Here is an 11,769-nt window from a genome sequence, read left to right as displayed (position 1 = left end):
ATATTTTCTCTTTGTCTCCATCATCTGGCATCAATCATCGTCTGCTCCTTCAACACCGTCGAATTCACGTTTGGAGCGGTCATGTGCCCCTCCGAAGAAACGCAACGAACCATCTTTGAATTTACTCTACCCTTCAATTCCTCAAATGCATTTTCAACTAGTGGATGAAAGTTGGGTGTTAAATGACTTGTCAGAGGCATCCAGGCTTCCATAGTCTCGAATGGAAGTCATCAAAAACTCTAGAGATGAGTATGCAGCGTCCCCAAGAAATTGGTATTTTCCAGCACAGAGTTGAGGCAGTTTCTTCGAAATTTTTGAAAGCCGAAAGATCCTAGAGTCGTGAATTTTAATAGGTGCACCAGTGCTGGCATCAAAGAACTTCTTCCGGTTATCGCTTATCCCCTCCAGCGTCAAAGATGGGTAATGGTGCCTATTCACGTACATTGACCGCAGCTTACGAGCAGAGCACCTAACAGGAATATAGCTCCCATCAATGCAGCCAATGGTGTCTTGAAACTCCTGAAACCTGGAAGTTGAAAAGAATCTTACGAGAAGCCGGATTGATAGCCGTCATTATAGCACAATTCATGAACACCAGATGCATAATGTGGAGATTGTCGTCTCGGCTCTGATCGGCGGTAAGTTATTTTTCCAACCGCCTTCCTCCCTTTTTCTTTCTCCTCCTTTTTTTCTCATTTTAAGCTTCAAACACAGCTCATTTTCTCATGCTTTTCTTGGCTGTTGCCTTTATATGATTGTAACAGTCTGCTAAACACGTTTACAAATGATGCTGGCCTGCATGTTGCCCAGCACGACCGACAAGCCCAATGTTCACACAGTTATACTAGAACAATCGCCCTCACTGATATCGTAGCATTGTTTGCCGGTTGCCAAAGTCTTACTGGCATACACATGCATGCAGCAAATCAATGTCGGCATTAGGGCATTGTGTGAAGCGACTGCAGCTAATGCTCAGTGACAGGAGGTCAGTGTATAGACATCGAAATTATAAAATAGTGTATAGAATGTGTTCTCTAAATGTCCTTTTTATTTTGTTAGGTATGTTAAGTCCCCTCGTAGCAACATAAATCCATTGATATTGTCACATGTGCAGGAAGGCATGAAATGCATCCACAGTTCATTCAATCACGCTTTTTATTTATACACCAGGGTGTACAGAAGGCCAAGAAAAAGCCGTGCTAGGACGGTTTCAGGACCCCTGGCCCCCCAAAAATAGAGTAGGAGCAGAACACAAAAAGAGATAGTGAAAAAAGTTATTACAGCATACTGATAACAAAGAACATCGAATTATTTGCTTGTAAGCATGCACAAGTATCACAAAAAAACAAAGAAGGTTCTAAACATACACATATGTACACAAAGAAGAAAATCGTCCAGGTATGTACAATCCGGTTTTGAATAGCTGTTTAAACTCAGGGAGTGTTAATTTCAGAATATTAATGCCTAAGCTATTGTATTCGTTTAGTAACTTGGTAAAGTATTTTGAAGCATTTATCAACAGCAGTTAGTACGACAATTTAGGAACTTTCCAGTGTTCTTCGCTTCTTGTGGGATACGCCAGATTATTTTGTGATAAGCATGCTGTTTGAAAGAAGAAAGATCAAGTGTTTTCCGCTTAAATAGTACTGGCGAGACAATATGTAGTGGTATAAATCGTGTGGTCTGGCTACGGTAAGTTGTTTAAAAGGAAGGGAAGAATGTTTTGTGCATTTTACATTTGTAATGACACTTAGAACTCTTTCTTGGATATTAACATTCTGTTTAAAACCGGCCGCCGTAGTGGTGCCCCAAAATAAATAGCAGTAATGTAGGGAGGACAAAAATGAAGGATAGTAAATCATTAGTTTTACTGATTGTGGAAGTGAGTAACGTTGGTGATTAAGCATTCCGGTGACAAGAGCTTAACTTCTGCAATAAGTTGCTCACATTATCGTCCCATTGCAGGTTCTGAAAAAAAAAATAAATGCCGATCACTTTAGCAAAAGGAACCATATTTATTTCAGAGTTTTTTTAAGATGATAGCATGGTCCTCAGTATTGTGTCTGCACTTGGAATGAAAAATCGCCGTTTTTGTTTTTTTTATTGTGTATTTTTGGGTAGTGGGCGCTAGTCCAGGTATCAAGTTTTTCTAGCAGACGCTTTGCTTCCGCTATTAAGTCAGCTTCACAAGGTGATGAGGCAAATATACTTGTAACATCCGCGTATATGGCTAGTTTAAGACCGGGGCTAATATGAGGGACGTAATTTGTAGATTAGAATGTAATGGGCTAAGGAGTCTGCCTTGCGGCACACCCGCAGTAATTTCTTTTTTGCAGGATGTGAAGTCATTTAATGAAGCAAACAGTATTCTATTCGAAAGATAACTTTTCATTAAGTTTTAGGGAAGAGCATGGATGCCGTGGGGAGTCTATGCGTAGCAGCAGAGAGCTTCAGTTTCACAAGAATTTGGCCAGTTGCACTATGAAAATGTGTAAAGTCTTTAACACCACTGTGAGCCCTTGAATATCTTTATGCACCTTTGCTGCAGAAATGATGAGAAGCGTGTTGTGGTGTGTGTTGTGTTGTGTTTTATAGCACATAGGCAACTGAGGCCATCATGCGCCAAGAACAAGGTATAGGAAAAGTCTTTTGTTGAATATTATAGAAATGCAAGAATAACCCTTGCTCTAGCGGCCCTCAAACATTAATATTACCCAGTGAACACATACACAAACTTTATAAATGGCTACAAGTAAAAGCTTTAAAGAGGGCCAGGTAACCTCAGTAGCCTTCCTTGGCTGCGGAAGGACATCGAGGCTCCCAACCAATCAAAATAAAAGCCTCAGCTTTCTTCTCAGGCCTGAGAAATTGGCTGAGGTGTAGTAAAATTAAAACAAACCAGTGGGTAAAAATTTAGAGTCTCTTGAGAAATCCCGTTTTGTTAAAAAAGCTAAAAACAACTGATATATTAACAATAGCATCGTCTCCTAAAAGCAGCGCGGGATGAAAAGGAATGCATTTATTATAAAATTCAGTAAAATATGTTTTTCTTATTTCTTCCAGTTCAACACAAGAGAATAAAATACGATTAACCGTGAGTTCATCTCCACATTGTTGGCAAACAGGTTTGTCTTGTTTTGTTAGTAGGAAGTTGTGCGTAAGGTGCGTGTGACCTATTCGGAGACGGCATAAGATCACTTCCTTGAAACGTTCTTGGTGCACACACGACTTAAATTCACCTAAAACTGGTTTTACCAAGTGTAGTTTATTTTTGACCTCATTGTTCCAGGCCGACTGCCATTTTTTTCTTAGTTTCCTTGCTACTAACTTCATGCAATCATTAAACGGCGTATTTACTTTCATTATTTCCTTGCCACGAGCTTTACCAGCACACACATCAGCTCTCTCATTGCCTTTTATTCCCACATGACTCGAGACCCAGCACAGTTTTATATTTTGTCCTTGAGCTGTGGCAGTTACTATGTTGTGTATGATGTCACCGAGCAGAGGGGAGCTTGCATTTTTAGAATGGAGAGCTTTAAGTACACTTAAGGAGTCTGTGTAGATAACAGCATTTTTGAGATTCTCACTTCATATTTTTCCTATGGTCATCCATACTGCGTAGCACTCCGCGGTGAAGATGGAGGAACACTGTGGTAGTCTTACTATTTGCTCCGTATTTCCTCGCACCACTGCGCTTCCTACGCAACTATCTGTTTTTGATCCATCAGTATAAAATTCTGTAAAACTACTGTATTTTTCTTCAAGGGAACGGAATTCTTGTAATATATGTTCCTGTGGAGTTCGCTTTTTACGGAAATGTGCAAGAGTGAGGTCACAGATTACATGAAAATTGAACCATGGAGGCAGTGTACCACGTCTTCGAGCAACGCCAGGTAATGCATCCATTACACCGAGGTGTTTGCACACATCTTCAAAACGCAAGAGAAGTGGCCTTATTGCTAATGGTTTGTTGTTAAATAGCGTTCTAGACGGGCACTTTGTGACTATTTGGTGACAGATATGTTTAGGTAGTGAACGGATTTTTAAAACGTACGATCAAGTGAGCATGGTTCTTCTCTCTGTAAGCGACGGCTCGTTGGCTTCCACATAAATACTGTTTATCGGTGACGTCCTGTATGCCCCGGTGGAAAGACGCAAGCCTAAATTGTGTACTGGGTCTAGCCGTTTAAGGTACGATTGCCTCGCTGATCCATAAACTCTGCATCCATAATCTAATGTAAAACGTACGACAGAGCGATGAATCCGTAAAAGACAAGCCCTATCGGAACCCCAATGTTTTTGTGAAAGTACTTTTAGTATATACAGAGATTTAGAAGCTTTCTTTTTGAGTATGTTTATGTGTGGTAGGAATGTGAGCTTTTTATCATAAGTCATTCCTAGAAATTTGTGCTCATCTTTAATTGGTAGTGGGACTTCATTTAAATACAAGGAGGGATCAGTGTGCATTCCTCTTCTAAGCGAAAAAAGAACAGCTACTGACTTTTGCGTGGAAAACTTGAAACCGTTTCTGTCTGCCCATGTTGTTAGTTTATTTACTGTCATCTGTATTTGCCTCTCACACGATGAAATGCTAGAGAATGTGCAAGCAATCTGGAGATCGTTGACGTAGACAGAATACATGATAGACTTTGGGATTATTTTTGCTAGGGAATTCATTTTTGCTATAAAAAGCGTGGTGCTTAAAATGCACCCCTGAGGCAGGCCGTTCTCTTGAATGAAAGTTTTAGAAAGAGTCGCACCCAGGCGTACTTGAAATGAACGGTTGGTCAAAAAGTTACTCAAGCATTTTAGCATTCTACCATGGATTCCGAGGTCTCCAAGGTCCCGCAGTATGCCAAACCTCCATGTGGTGTCATATGCTTTCTCTAAATCGGAAAAGACCGCAAGGCAGTGTTGCTTGTGTATAAATGCTTCTCGGACTGTGTTCTCTAGGCGGACTAGATGGTCGGTTGTAGAGCACGCCTTTTTAAACCCACACTGATGGATGTCAAGAAGATCACGAGATTGTAATATAAACATTAATCTAATGTTAAGGACGCTTTCGAAAGATTTGACAAGTACGCTTGTTAGGGCTATAGGTCTGTAATTGCCAGGGGAGGTAGGTACTTTTCCCGGCTTCAACAACGGTACAATTATGGCTTTTTTCCATGCCTCTGGAATCTCCACTGATAACCATATTTTGTTAAAAAATTTTAGAAGCGAGTCTACAGCATGTTCGGACAAGTGGGCAAGCATTTCGTAATGGACTTCATCTGGTCCTGGTGCAGTTTGTTTACCAGAAGAAAGTACACTGTTAATTTCTTGTAGTGCAAATGGGCTATTATATGCTTCGTGAGCACTGCCCTTTATCGGCAGTCTTTCTTTTTCGGCTGTGTCTTAAAATTTAGAAATGATTCTGTATAGTTAGAGGAACTAGATACAGTGGAAAAATGTTCACCTAATATGTCTGCTTGTTCTTTTATATTTGTCTGTACACCAGGGGCAGTCAGAAGAGGAACTGTGAATGGAGAGTAGCGACCATCTATTTTGTGTACTGCCTCCCACATATTTTTCGAAGAGACATGGCTGTTTATCGAGGAGATGATACGCTTCCAGGATGATTTTTCGGCATTTCGACGTATGTACCGCGCTTTTGCTCTTGCTTTTTTAAAGTTTATAAGGTTCTCCTGTGTGGGGTATCGGCGAAATATACCCCAAGCTTTATTTTATTGTTTTTTTCCTTCTTTGCAAAATCTCGTGTCCACCACATTTTATGGTTGCGTTGTACTATTCGTGAAGATTGGGGGATAGCCAAGCGTGCGGCAGAAAGGATGCAATTTGTGAACTTTTCATTTATTTCATTTACATCAAGATTTTCTAACGTAATATTTTCTAACGTGGCTGCTGTTCTAAACAGCTGCAGTCTGCTAAATTGAGCTTCCAACATCGTGGTTTTGTCTGGGTGACTGATGGTGGGGATGACAGGCAGATTTTAACAGGGAGATGATCGCTTTCGTACGGGTTGTCTAAGACATCCCATTTAAAATCGTTAAAAACTGAAGGAGAGCTAAAAGACAAATCTAAAACACTCATTTTTCCCGAACTAAGGGAGCAATAAGTAGGCTTACCGGTGTTCAATAAACAAATATTGTTGGATAGTATAAAATTCTCAATAACCTGACCTCTGCTATCGGTTTTCTCACTGCCCCAGAAAGAAGAGTGTGCATTAAAATCGCCAACTATCAAGTATGGCTCCGGTAACTTGCAAAAGGCTCTCTAATTCATGCTGTCTTACTTCGAGATGTGGTTGAAGATATACGCTACAAATTGTAATGGTTTTGTAACCAACCACGGTGGCTGCTACGGCTTCGAACCTAGTTTTGTGTTTGATCTCGCTAGCTGCAACGCCAGGTTGCACAATGATTCCTACGCCTCCCGAGAGTTGCTCGCCCCCTCTCGGTCACGGCAGAAGACAGTATACTTCTTTAGCACCTTTGTGTGCTGAGGGCCTAGTTTGGTTTCCTGCACACATAAAGCAATAGGAGAAATTGTGTTTGAAATGTCTTTTATGTCGTTATAGTTATTTACGAGACCTCTGCAGTTCCAGTGTATTATGAAAGCCATCTTAATGTTGTGTGCGTGTGTGCAGATAAAATTAGATTAACTTTGATTTGGCCCCTTGACTCGGAGCCTCACATTTTTTTTGATCGATCCAAAGACCTCCGCCGTCCGTCCGATGTGGACGGCACGGGGCTGCCCTGGGTCGTGTCCATCGCCTCAGCAGAGGCGCTGGACGACCGTGCAGGATGCACGCTGACTTTTGAGTTAGACCTCGACCTGTGGGAAGAGGTCTTGAGACTGGCTGACCCGGCGGTCTGCGCAGCCTGCTTTGGGGATGGCGGAGTAGTATCAGCTACTCCACCAGGGGGCGCGGATAGCCCTGCCATAGGCCCACTGCGTGCGGCCTGGACAGGTGCCGAAGCCTGGTGTGGTGCGCCGCGCCCACGCACCACATCGGCGAAGGTTGTTTTCGCAGTGACGGAGAATCGGTTTGTTTCGGCGTATCGCCTTCTCGCTTCCTTGAAAGAAGTGTTTTCAGTGGGTTTCAGAGTAAGTATTTCTTTTTCTTTTTTCCAGGATGGAGAAGCCCTGGAGTATGCAGCATGGTCTCCCTCACAATTTGTGCACCGCGGGGCAGCAACACATTCATCTGACTGGTGGTCCTTCGAGGAGCATTTCGCACAAGTTTTGCGGCCGCGACAACTCTGTGAGCCGTGGCCGAACCTCTGGCAATTGAAACATCTGCGTGGGTTGAGTATATATGGCCTTACATTTATTTTCAGGTACCCGACTTCAATGCTTTCAGGTAGTGTGCTGGTGTTGAAAGTGAGGATCATGTGTTTCGTATCTATTTCCTTGTTATCCTTCCAGATCTTTATCCGCTGAACATTTATGACATCTTGGTCGGCAAGGCCTTCAAGCATTTCTTTTTCAGAGAGGTGAACAAAATCAATTTCTGATATGACGCCTCGGACTGTGTTCAAAGATCGGTGTGACGTGATGGAGACAGGAATCTCCCCTATCGATACAATGTTTGCAAGTTTTGAGTGCTGGACAGTATCACGTATTTCGAGCAGTAAGTCGCCACTAGCCATTTTTGATACCTTATACCCAAACCCCAAGGTATCTGTCAGGCACTTTGCTACCAAGAATGGGGAAATCAGTCTTGCTTGTTGTTCTTCAGCTTTGCTGTGAATGACGTGAAATTTTGGGAACGACACTTTTCTTTTTTGAAAAAAATCTTAATCGTTCCGCCCTCTTTTTAGAGAGCGATCAGGTTTGGAATGGAGGGGAGCCATAAAAAAAATTAGTTTTTCAGCCACGGTGCCAGCCACCCACCACGGAGCCCAACAAGGGGACGGGACAGCAACTTGCACGCAAGTCCTGACCACGCCAGCTGTACACCTCAACTATAACCAAATATGACGAAACCCAGGGTAGTTCGCCACACAAGGTTAACCCTAGCCGACTATGAAGAAATGAAAAAACCAAGCAACGACGAGAAGACAGGAAAGTAAAAGATGTAGAGGAGGACAGGAAAATGTGACTGCCGATTTCCCCCGGTTGGGTCAGGCCGGAGGTGCCGTCTACAGGAAGCTGGGGCCAAAGTGGTGTGTTGCCTCCGCCGAGGGGCCTTAACGGTCCAAACGCTGGGCATCGGCTCAACCACCAGGATCCCCTTTTCCCCGGATACGGCGATGCCACGCACGGCGAGGCGCGGGTGCTCGGGTCCGTGGTGATGCACTGTTCACCATCATCCCCTGCGGGGATGTCCCTGCGGATGCTCGGGAACCCGTGGTGTCGCCACTCACCAACGCCTGCAAGTTGCAGACGCCCCCCTGCGGGGATGATGAGAAGTCTCTAGTTTTCCCAACCTTAATGCAATAAATCAAATTCAATGATATCCTTGTGTATACCATGTTAGTCAGCGTTACAAGTGCTTCGTGAAGGAAAACACAGCTTGAAAGGGTAATATAGATGGCAAGTGACATGCTGTTTTGATTAACGTTAAACCTTATGGACGGTGCAAATCAAAAGTATAGAATGTTCTGTAACCTGCTCAAACACATTAGCAAGCTTTCCAGGTCATCTGGGAAGGTCACGATGAGGGGGCGATGTCCAGAAGAAACGCCATGACGAGGTACATCATCCTTTCCCCAACCTCAAATCGCCCTGCAACATCCCGTATGCAGGATTTATTGGCAGCATACCTGCAAAAAATGGGATAATTTTTTTAATAATGCGAAATTCTTAAACTAGCATTTCACGTTACCATCAAGCATTGCAGCGAAGTATAGGAAAAATGCACATCTACGCAGTTGTCTGAAAAAGCTTCACATGTGTTCATCAGACACCTTTGGTACAGCCATGCGGTATTTTTCCTCTGAAATGCGTTTAAAGACCATAGGCAAGAACAGAAATAAATAAACAAAACTGGGCACACTGAACTAAAAGTGGGAACAAACACATTTACATTCACAGATGGGAAGATTGTGATCACTTGAGCCCTTCGCATGCACAAGAGCAGTGACCTGTAAAAGCTGATGATGGGTATGCATTTTTATGGCGCAAGGGAATCTACGGACAAAGAGCGCCAAGACAAAAGGTATTTTTCATTTCTGAAGGTGGGGTCAAAGACCCATTTCCCAAGCATTTCACCCTAAAGAAGCCGAGCACCAGACCAGGGGAAAGCTTGTACCCATTGTATCACCGGTGGGTACCCAGCGGCACTGCTGATCGAACCCCGCACCTCCCGCATGCGAGGAGGATGCTCAACCACTTGGCCACCACTGCGGTGACCTGTAAAAACTATTTTCAGTCATCATAAGCGTTTGAGAACTCGGTTGGTAAACCCTCACTCAGTCTATTAGTGCATTCAATTTTATGCTTCGCGCCAGGTTAGATGTGCCGTGACGCTTTTGTCATCAGATGCCTCCAATCACTCATCCTAAATCACAACTCTTCTCTCTTCATTAGTAAATAATTTCGATATCTTATCACTTAAAACTGGCAGCAGAGAAGAACCAGACACAAGGAAGGAACACGCAGACGTGGACTAGGAGCTTTGTCCACGTCTGTGTGTTTCTTCCTTGTGTCTGGTTCTTCTCTACTGCTATTTTTAAGTCAGTGATGCACCAACTAGCTCAACAATATACCTTATTAATATTTATTTCGATATCTTACCACAAAAGGACAGCACATGCTCTTGAGGCGACTGTGGGGGCAGGCCTCCGCGATCAGTTCTTGAAGGTTAGTGCGGCGATTTCGCGAACCCAGCAGCAAGGGAATCTGCAGTCAACCGTGACAGTCAGAAATGCCTGCGAAACTAGTGAGGTAAAATAAAATGCAGGTCGGTTATTGATTACAGGGCCTAAGCAGGGTGCAACAACTCACCTTTGTCCGAATAAGCTGCGACCGTCTTTTCCACATACGACGCGACCTTCGGTCACTTCTACGGCGGGGTAAAAAGCTGCTCGAACATCTGCTCATACAACGCTAAATCCTCGTAGTCGCCGCTGCTGCTGCAGTCCAAAGAGGAGCTTCTGCTCGAATCTCTGGTACAGCTGCTGTCTTCATCAAACAGCAACAGCAATTCTTCGTCCAGATGGCAGCGCTTAGCTACTGCCATTACGCTTGCTGGCACGTGCCGACTGTCACCACTAATTCCTTCCGCCATTTTTTCATAACCTTCCAGGGGATGAAACCAGAAGTTACGTCAAAAACTCATGTGACTTTCCCCGTTCTCCCTTCTACTCCGCCGCTGACGACTGAGCACCGAGGAGTGCCCTCGGCTGCTCTCGGCGCCGCCAAAGCGCGCCTCCTCTGCCAATGGAACACGACGCTCGCGCTCCTGTTCGACCAATAACAGGTGCTGGAACTTGCGAGAGCACTTTGAGTGCAGTTACAAGTGCTCCTGTTCGCCCAATGTAAACCGGTATCAGACTCTCAGAAAGCCTCAGAAAGCATGCGTGCTGCTTTTCGCTAAATTCCAAAGTTAGCTAAGTTAAGCCACTTCCCATTTTTATATCCCTGTCTAGCTGGAGGACGACATCCTCTGCACAAATGTGCGCGTGGAACCCAAGCATAGCGCTTCTAAAGAGGCGCTTACCCTGCATGTATGGAGAGAGGTGATCCTGTACCATCGTCTTCATGGGCTTTCCCACACACGAGGACAGTGAGATGGGCCTCAGGTTGTCCGTAGTCACGGCTTTACCCGTTGTGGGGATGAAAGTTACAAGCGATGTTTTTCATTCGGGAGGGAGTGGACACCCATCGCAAATCTGATTTATGTATTGTAGCAAATGGTGGTAGGCCGAGTCCGAGAGGCTCGCAAACAGTTTCACTGTTATGTGATCCCGGCCTGGTGCTGTACCTCGGCGCATTTTACCGAGGGCCACGTTAAGTTCATGTAACGCAAAAAAAGGCGTATAAATCTTAATTTGTCTTGCCGGAGTACGTGTACTAGAGCCAAACTGGGTCACATGTGCGGCAGAGATACCTCTCGCACAATGTGTTCGCAAGTTGCGCCGTCGTGCGTTCGTAGCTGTGCAGAGCCCTCCGGAGCTGTTTTGGCGCCTGTCCTTTCGTTTGAGCAGGGTTAATGAGGCTTCGAAAGAGGCGCCAAGTCACCTTCGAGCTCATCTGACGAGCTGCCGAGCGTTCTATCTAGTTGGAATCGGTGAGGTGTGCGGTATAAGCTGCAGTCTGCTTCATAAGCTGTGAAATGTGACCTCTAGGCTTGCGATTCGTCTTTTGCTTCTACCAGCGTCTTGTTAAGCTCTGGCGCGCCTCCCACAGATGCAGGAGTTGATTTTCTACTATGAGGATCTCGTCGTTTGTGTGAAGTGTTTGCGTGTGTCGCTTCTGTATGTTCGTGAACTGTGTTGCACACTCCGCATAACCGTCGGAAAATAGTACGGGACGGGTGTAATGAGTTTTAAATTGCTCCCAATTGGTCGTTTTGGCATGGCCAGTTTTTGCGGACTGCCTTCGCCAAATGAGTGATGCGGAAAAGGCAGTTTTCGCTGCCCAAGGAATCCTCTAGGCTCTCCCAGATGGCGCCTCTAGTGTTCCTAACCAGAGAGAAGACAGTACGCTTGTCACGGGTCATCTAGTTGCCCACACGTATAGAACAAGCCGGCACCATCAGCACCGTAAGAAGAAGGGTGGAGATGAGCTCCGCCAGCTTGCGTCCTGGCTTTCTCG

This window comes from Amblyomma americanum, chromosome 10, assembly GCF_052857255.1.
Source record: "Amblyomma americanum isolate KBUSLIRL-KWMA chromosome 10, ASM5285725v1, whole genome shotgun sequence".
Taxonomy (NCBI): domain Eukaryota; kingdom Metazoa; phylum Arthropoda; class Arachnida; order Ixodida; family Ixodidae; genus Amblyomma; species Amblyomma americanum.
The sequence above is the reverse complement of the archived record's forward strand: the minus strand, read 5'-3'. Positions refer to the sequence as shown.